The sequence below is a fragment of the Melospiza melodia genome, unplaced genomic scaffold, assembly GCF_035770615.1.
Source record: "Melospiza melodia melodia isolate bMelMel2 unplaced genomic scaffold, bMelMel2.pri scaffold_61, whole genome shotgun sequence".
In the NCBI taxonomy this organism is placed as follows: domain Eukaryota; kingdom Metazoa; phylum Chordata; class Aves; order Passeriformes; family Passerellidae; genus Melospiza; species Melospiza melodia.
The window spans coordinates 2,066,002-2,075,408 of NW_026948800.1; the positions used below are offsets into that span (position 1 = coordinate 2,066,002).

General features: G+C 47.7%; 1 non-coding gene across 1 annotated transcript; it reads left to right on the top strand.

Annotated features, from left to right (window-relative positions):
* The first annotated feature begins 750 nt into the window (after positions 1–750).
* On the top strand, positions 751–955 carry LOC134413940 (small nucleolar RNA SNORA74). The gene has a single exon (XR_010026616.1). It is a non-coding gene; the product is annotated as a small nucleolar RNA SNORA74 (small nucleolar RNA).
* The last annotated feature ends 8,452 nt before the right edge of the window (positions 956–9,407 follow it).

A 9,407-nucleotide genomic window follows, 5' to 3' on the forward strand; every position in this document is an offset into this window, starting at 1 on the left:
CCATGAGGTGAGGGGGGGCGGGGTACAGGGCACGGGTGGCGGCGGCAGCGGGGCTGGAGACCGGGGCTCCGGGGCAGGAAGGCGCCACCTGAAATACTCACTGTCTCCTATTTATCTGTTCGACCGGGGGACTGGGGATGTTGCTCGGCTGTGCGGTTCAGCATTAATTCCTCAGCCTTTCACTCGGTGTGCTGGCTTTTGTCCTCTGCAACAAGCCAGGCCGCTGCTGTTGAGCTTTGTGAATACAGATGGAACTAATGGCTTATTTGTGATGTTTCTTCTGTCCTCTCTTTAGGCCTTCAGCCGATGACCGATGGCGGTGACCCGCCCGAAGGAGCAGCTCTGAGGTGCCCCGGCCCCGTGGCGTGTGGAACCCCGAGCTGAGCTGTGCTGAGCTGTGCTGGGACAGCCGGGGAGGCGCTCCGGGAGGGAACTGGAGCCTGCGAGAGCAGATGTGAAGGGATAACCTCCCCGTGGGACACAGCAAGAGCTCTGGAGCCACATGGGCGAGGTGTGACCGTGAGCCAGCCTGGGAAAATGGGCAAAAATGTTTTGCTGTCTAAAAGGCCTCTGCTGGCTCCTGTGCTAGCCTCAGGTCCTCAGGGTGGAAATAACGTGGTTTATCCAGAAATAAGTTTAGCTTATCTATTCCTCTTGCTGGATGAAGCCTTGATGAGAGTAGGCATCATCAGAAAAGTGCCTCCACGTTTTTTCTGCCCTGTAAACCCCCCAGTTTTGGGGTTTTTGTCTCCCAGCAGTAGTCAGCTGCCCGTGGCTGCTCAGTGCCTGTGCCAGTGTTATGCTGCTGGGAGAGAAAGGTGCTGCTGAGCTTTCCTGGCACCAGCAAGGCCGTCCTGGTGCTCCAGTGGTGCCAGGTTTTGGCAGCACTCTGCATGCCTGAGAGTGGAGTAACTCCTGCCCGTGGAGACCGGTGACTAGACTGTGAGTGTTCATGCAGCAACAGGCAGCTTTATTGAGATCTAACATCCTTATATAGATGAGAAGGCCCATGAAGGTAATCCTCATTGGCTGAGCCAGTTACTACTCAGCTAACCAGCCAGTAGCAGCCTGAGTCTCCAATGGCCTGGGCCTGCTCTTACTGGTTGAATTACATAAGCAAGGTAATTATATAATAAATCACTTATGAACTTGGAATTATTTATACTGTGTGGCCTACAGGCCAGATGTAGAGCATCACAGAGGAATAGCTCATAAATATGGAACTTGTGTGTGTCATAAAACCTCTATAGCTCATCAATATGGAACTTGGGTGTGTCATAAAACCTCTGTTCGCATGATGTTTGGGGCACTCGAATGGAGGAAGGCTCCTCCAAGTGATCAGTGCTGCAATAAAAATGAATGCTTTTTGATACTCAAACTGTGTTAGAAAGTTTCTTTTTGGGTGATTTCAGTGTCAGTTCCACAAGGCCCTGTAGTTTCACAGTGGCCCCTTGTTTCTAAAGTGTCATGATGGCCTCAGTCGCACAAGGCCCCACAATGTCCAAAGAGTCCCCTTAATTCCATGGGGCCCTGAAGAGCTACAATGGCCCCTTGGCTCCATGAGGCCCTGCAGTGCCACCCTGGGGCAGGAGGCCAGGAGGAACTCGTTCCCCACACGCTGCAGCTCCCTGGGCCAGCTGGCACCAACACCTTCTCCCAGGCCAGCACTGCCGGGTACAGCCAGGGCCGAGCCACACTGCAGCTCCCTGCAAACCACAGCGGGGGCTGCAAGGCCAAAACCTGAGTCACAGACAGTTTGTCACTCTTCCTGTCTGTATCTGACCAAGAAATGTCCCATTGTGGGGTCCCCTTTCCTGCAGTCACTGCAGCACTGGGACCATCCCTGGAGCTCTGAGCAAGAAAAATGGCCAGCGTTGCACCTCTGCACTGACTCAGGGATGGTGGGAAAGGCTCTCTGGGGTGGCTGGAACCATGGAAAAAGGACAGTTGGGAGCACAGAGGGAAACCCAGCTGGGCTGCTGGACTGGGGCAGGGCATCTCTGTCTGGAGGAGAAGTTGGCTGTGAAACTCCCTCCTGTGGATGCTCACGTGCCCAAGAGTTGGGCACTGAAGAGCATCACAACAACAGACAGGAGGATGGGGCGGCCAGGATTAAAGTGCCTCAGGGGGGTCTGGACTGGCCACACAAGGGTGAACCCTGGACGCCATCTCCAGGTTATCCCTGACTGTGAAACATGGGCTGAGATCAATCAGGGCCAGGCCAGGCAAAGCCCCTGTGGTGTGGGGGGGCAATGGTGGGAATATAAATCTGGGGCGACACGTGGTCTTGGTAGTAGGTGTAGTAAATTGGGAGCACCATTCCTAAACCACAACAGCCCTGTCAGAACCAGGCCTGTCCCTGCACTGCCCCCGCTCTGCTGCCCCACAGCTGCTGGATCAGGAAGGGCAGAGCCATGGGGGAGGAAAAAGCACAGGGACTCCTCCTGGGATCGACCTTCCATCCTGATACTCAGACCCCAAGACAGAAACCCCCATCCTCAGCTGGGAGGTCACCATCAGAGTCTCTGCCAATATCCCACTTGGTGAATCTTTCACACTGAGATTTTGGTCCTTCCTTTCAGTTTCTTTACTTTTGGGGCTTTTAATGATTCCTCCATAAACATGGCAATTCATGTCCCTAATATGGCAATTCTTTCCTTTTTATGAAAGTGTTGGGAATTAGGCCACATTAAAATGCTGGCAGGGTGTGCATTGGTATTTGCAGCCGTGTGGAGAAGCAGTTGGGATATAAGAACCAAAGAAATGTAAAATGGTTTGAGTTAGAAGAGACCGAAAAGAGTCTCTGGTAAAACTCCCATTACCCAGGAACACCTTCACTCATTCAGGTTGTACAAAGCCCCTGACCTTAAACATATCCAGTGATGGGGTTTCAATTCTGAGGGCAGCCTATGCCAGTGTCCTGCCACCATCATCAAAAAATATTTCATCCTTACAGAAAATCTAAATCTGCCCTCAGTCACTTAAAAGATACAGTGTATTATTCTGTATTATATTCCCCAATATAATCTTGGGCAAAATTGTACTAAGCCATTCCTGGACTTAAATCACATCTCCAGGGCTGAGCACCTTTGAGAAGGCCCAGAGATCTCCCAGGATGGGATTTGGAGGCCCCAAGAACATGATCACTGTATGGGAACTGGAAGTCCTGGGTTCGGTGGAGACTGAGGACAAAACAAGAATAGCCTGTGAGGATGACAAAGGTGGATTCAAATATATTGGACCTCTTCTTCATAGTGGAAATGAACCTGAGATAGAAATAATGTCACCAAATGCAGCTGTGAAGACCCAGAATGGAAACAAGGAGAGATAATAATTAAAAAAAGACTGGATGTGGCACTTGCTGCCATGATCTAGTTGAACAGTTAGAACATCGGCTGGACTAGATGATCTTATAGGTCTCTTCCAGTCTTGAAAATTCTGTGATTCTGTGATTCTGTAATTTCCCTGCCAGGGCAGGGCTGTGGCACAACACATCTCCCAGAAGGAGTCTGGGTCAGCCCCAGGCTCTGTGTGGGCAGGCAGGGGCAGGCAGGAGGCAGAGCTGTCAGCAAAGGAAGGGCCCAGCCAGGTGGGGCAGCCAGGGGATGCCGACAGCCTGCAGGGACAGAGGAGCAAGGCAGGGACACCGTGGGACAGCCTGGGCTGCACAGGGCACAGGGATGGGCAGCAGCTGCAAGACAGCCCTGCCAGAGCCAACTTGGGCAGCACTTTGGCCATGGCTGCTGGTCCTGGGCCTGAGGCAGGAGCAGGAGACAAGTGACCCTTGCAGGGCTGGGGCCTCATTGCCTCCTTGTCCCTGCTCAGCAGCCTGGCAGGGGCCACCCCATGCTCCTGCCCTTGCCATTGCACATCCCCACATGCCAGTGCCCATCCCAGGAAGAGCCTTGAGCAAGGAGGGAGGGACAGGATCTGCCTGGCCAGAGGCTGGGGCTCAGGCCTGGGCTCTTTGCATTCCTCAAACACATCCAGCTTTGCTCAGCACCAGAGACACCTTTGCCTTGTTTGTACCCAACTGTCATCACTGCCTCCAGTGTTCTGCTCTAATTGGAACCAGGGGAAAATTTGTCATTTGTGTCTCTCAGTGGTACCCATTAAAACTTGGAAAACTTTGGAGTTTCAATTTAATTTTGAGTTGTTGAGAAGTGTTTTGAACACTCTCTCAGGGACTCAGTTTGATGTAAGTAACACCAAATCCCCAAGAGTCTCATTTAAGTCCTTGTGCTGTATCTGTACTGCTGAGCTTTAAAGGAACAGCTCTTCCCAGGGCCAGCTCCTCTCCCAGCCCAGCAGGGCAGAGGGCTCTGCCTGCGGGCACTGTGGGGACAGGAGCCAGGCAGAGACAGGCTGAAGGCAATCAGGATTGGGAAGACATTGAGCTGAGATTTCACTTGGGGAAAGATCTTCACAGCCCTGTGCATGGTGAGTGTGTGGGTGCAGGGCAATGTCCCCTGTGCTCCTGGAGGGATCTCCTGAAGCCAGCGCACCCTATAGCCTGGGGGATGTGTCAGGAGGACTCTCTGAGTTCCTCTCTGGCACAGGAGCAGGAGGAGGAGGAGGATGTGCTGCAGAGCGGGACTGCCCTGGGCACCGTCAGAGGGACAGGGCAGTGTGGGGGACGGGACAGGTATAAGTCCAATGGTGTCAGGAACCCACGCCTTAAAAAAGGAACCCACTAGGCCGCGGCAAAATATCCAAATATGGATAACATTGTAACCAGACCAGTGAAGAGATTTTTGCTTTTATTTCCAGCACATCAGTCTCAAAATACAAAATGGAGACATGACAGCTCACTGATCCACACCAAAAAATGTCTCCTCCAACAGGGCTCATACAGCAATACATAAAATCATCTCAGACACAGAAAACAAATATTGACAAGCATTCTATCCAATCTTATAAAACATACGTAATCGTAGCTAAAACAAAGACTAGTTCATAAGAGACAAAGAACAGAGTTCTATTCATGCTAACCTTCTAAAGATATACATTAAATAACCTTGTTGCCATCCTAAAGCAAATTCCACAGAGACCTATCGTTATTTTGTCACGTCTACTGCTTGGGAAACTTTTCTACTTGCATGGGAAACTTTTCTGCTTGCATGGGAAACTTTTCTGCTGTATTTGCAATGCTAACAAAACTTCAGTCTGAGGCCTATACTTTTTTAACCATTTCCTAAAAACCCTCTAACCTTATGGATTCCAACATTCCCCCTCTCTGTTTGACCCAGAAGCTTTCATTTTCTTGTCGCTTGCTAATCGCGTTTCATAGCTCTATTGCAAAATTTCTGGTTATTATCTGTTGAAGACTATTTTCACTAAACTGAAGCATTGCTATATTATGGCACAGCAACTTAATGCTGTAAAGACCCAATCCCTGAAAGAGATATGAATCGCATTTGGCAACAGTCACAAGTCATCGTTTGAAAAACTCTGGTCGATTCCAAGGCCTTAATTCAAAACCTTCGTTCATGTCAATACCCTCATCTACTGCTTTTGTGAGATTTCGTACACTCTCTGTGCTTCTACTTCCTAATTCTCCTGCTTGAATGACAAAAACTTCTCGGACTGTTTTGTTCATCATTCGCCAAACACAACAGAGTATACAAGGTACCACTATCAATATCAGTATTAGAACACCTAATACGTAAAGACCTATCTTGCAAAGTTGCCTTAGCCAAGGTGCAAAACTCCAATTTTGAAACAAATCATCCAACCAGGGACCTCCATCTTCTTTAATTTGGGCTGTCAGATCCTTCAATTTTTGAATGCTTTTGTGAATGGATTCAGAATGATCAGACAAATTCATACAACATAATCCTTCAAATTCCTCACAACCATGTCCTTGTGCCAGTAAAAGAAAATCAATGGCTGCCCTGTTTTGAAGAGTAGCATGTCTAATACTATCAACATCAGTCAACATATCACTGATTGCAGAGGATGTGGCATTAGCTTGTTTGCTCAGCCAACATCCAACTCGATCTAATTGTCTCAATGCCACAGCTGAAGCCAATTGGGGTAAAAATATACCTGCTGAAACCCTTCTGGCGGCATTCCAAGGCATAAAATCACTCTGACAATTCTCATCATAATAAGGAACGGCTCTTGTTTTCCTTTGTTTCTTTTTCATCACTGCTTTGGCAGTGGGGGCAATTATGGTGAGCACACCAATGCTACAAGGGCCACCTTCAAGGTGGGCTGGAATGCCGTGCCAAGCTCTGTCTCCGCAAATGAACCAATACCCTTTTGGCAATTGCCGTGGATACTGATCCGTTTCCGGAACCACATCCCAACTGTTTGAAACATTACACCAAAAACTCAAATTTTTATATGCAAAATAATGAGGAGTAACACTGAACTTTGGGGGATCACCTTTTCGCCAGGCACGAGTCATGAAAGCAAAACAAAAATCCATGGTCAAAGAACCAAGGATTTCCAATTCTTGAAATTCAGATGCTGCCCTAAGGAGTTTTTTGGACCAAATGTTCCAATTGAAGGAAGGACTGTTTCCATTGTCAATTCCACCTGGTTTACCATTGGATTGTTTTTTTACCAAAGGCAACTCTTTCACTGGCACACCAACCAAACAGGTTGAAAAAGGCTTTTCTGGTTTCGAATTAGACAGACATATAGTATCCGATCCGGCAGCCTTGGCTAAGGTCACCCAAACATTCGTTTTCGGTTGATCCACAGGCAAATCTGCATGACAAAAAACAATTAAAATCAAGCAAAACAAGTATACCATTTGAATTTGCCCCATCTCTTTCAGTAACTAAGTTTTGGCAGAATTCTTTCTAAGCAAAAGCAATAACCTAAGTTTTCAGCCAAAAATTAGCTTTGTTAAACAAACATTCAGCATTCAATTAGTATACTCATAAATAACATTGACACAAAATCAGAGTTCATGGGTTCCACCGATGCACAAAGAACGTCAGGCACAAGAGGCGTCAGGCGAGACCCGGGATCCTTCGCTTCGGTTCACGTCTGCGTACTCACTTCCTCGGTTCTAGGCTCGACAACAGGTTCTGAAGTGCGATATGGTTTGACGTTTTTGGCAGGAACCCACTTAATTCCAGCACCTGTGGAAATAGAAGCATACCCTTTGCCCCACGTTATTAATTGAAACGGACCTTCCATCTGTCCAGAGTCAGGGTTTCTAATTAGAACAGGAGGATGTTCTTTCAGTTTTGCCTGTGTGTTATTTGAAAAGTGTCTAAAGATTGGTGGATCTGGTTCTGTACTTGAACTATTTAGAAAATTAAAAACATACAAAGCCTTACTCAGTCTCATCTGTGGGGTGATCTCCGTTCCCCCTCTCCGTTGATCTAATATGCGTTTTAAGGTTTGATGTGTTCTTTCAATGATTGCTTGGCTTGTGGGAGAGTGGGGAATACCAAAAATGTGTTGAACACCCCATTCATTTAAAAATGTGGCCAATTTTTGAGATATGTATGCGGGACCATTGTCAGTTTTTACTTCTTGGGTACACCCAAGGAAGCAAAAGCTTGCAGGAAATGATGACAGGCATGACTGTGTGTGAAGGGAAGCAAAAACTGCACCAGAGAGCGTGTCTACGGAAACATGAATATTTTTAAATTTACCAAAAGAAGGATATTTAGTAACATCTGTTTGCCACAACTGTAGGCTTTGTAAGCCTCGGGGGTTGATTGCTCCTGTAGAAACAGGAGGTTGTACCAATTGACAGTCAGGGCAAGTATGAATGATAGCTTTAGCTTGACTTTTAGTGATTTGGAACATTTGCATGAGCGCTTGTGCATTTTGGTGGAAAAAGGCATGACTTAATTTTGCTTGTTCAAAAATGTTTGGCAATGTGTTAGAAATGACCATTGTCAGCTTGTCCGCTCTTGCATTTCCTTCCACTAAAAATCCAGGAAGTGAAGAATGCGCCCTAATGTGAGAAACAAAATATGGATTAGTTCTATATTGCAAAGTTATAAAAAGACATGAAAGCCAATGATGTAAAGTTTCATTACTAACATCCTTTAAAATTGAACCTTCTATTCTCCTGACTACATTAGCAACATAAGCAGAATCTGTGACTAAATTAAAAGGCTGAGGAAACAGCTGAAAAGCTTGAACTACTGCGGCAAGCTCAACAATTTGAGGGGATCCCTCTACTGCTTGAATATCAGATTCCCAAACATTAGTCTTTTGATTAAACCAAGTCTCATAATCTGAAGGTCATGAGTTCGATCCTCACACGGGGCACCAAAATGCGGGGGACGGACAGGTATAAGTCCAATGGTGTCAGGAACCCACGCCTTAAAAAAGGAACCCACTAGGCTGCGGCAAAATATCCAAATATGGATAACATTGTAACCAGACCAGTGAAGAGATTTTTGCTTTTATTTCCAGCACATCAGTCTCAAAATACAAAATGGAGACATGACAGCTCACTGATCCACACCAAAAAATGTCTCCTCCAACAGGGCTCATACAGCAATACATAAAATCATCTCAGACTAGAATTCAGCCAATCAGACACAGAAAACACATATTGACAAGCATTCTATCCAATCTTATAAAACATACGTAATCGTAGCTAAAACAAAGACTAGTTCATAAGAGACAAAGAACAGAGTTCTATTCATGCTAACCTTCTAAAGATATACATTAAATAAACTTGTTGCCATCCTAAAGCAAATTCCACAGAGACCTATCGTTATTTTGTCACGTCTACTGCTTGGGAAACTTTTCTGCTTGCATGGGAAACTTTTCTGCTGTATTTGCAATGCTAACAAAACTTCAGTCTGAGGCCTATACTTTTTTAACCATTTCCTAAAAACCCTCTAACCTTATGGATTCCAACAGGCAGGATGGCTCCTGCTGCCAGGGACAGCTGCAGGGGCTGAAGCTGGGGCTGCAGCCAGGGCTGCCCAGGGCTGTCCTGCAGAGCAGCTCCTGCAGCCCTCAGGGCTCTTGGCCAGCCCAGGGCATGTGCCACCTGCCAGGGGCAGCTCTCAGCCTGCCTGGCAGCTCCCCATGGATGCTGCAAGGGAGAAGTTGGAGGGGGAAGGAGCCACCCCCATCAGGGCAGATTCCTCCTGCTGTGCAGATGGTGCTTCATGGCCAGGGCTGCTCTCAGCTTTCTCCTAAAGGGAAGGGAAAGGGGCTGTCAGCTTTGGGTGTGTCACTGAGACTCCTGCACTGTCAGCCTGGGCATCAGCAGATGGGCCTCAGATCTCCCTCACAAAGTGCCTCCTCAGCCTCCTCTCCCTACAGACAGCAGCAGCAGCACCTTGGCTTGCAGCATCTCTGTTTGTCTGCCCTGCCCTTAAGGCCCTGCTCCCAGGGAGATGCCCCTGGGCAGTGCCCTGTGCTGGGAGGTGTCTGCAGGGCAGAGCTGAGCCCCCAGGGCTGGGCTGGGC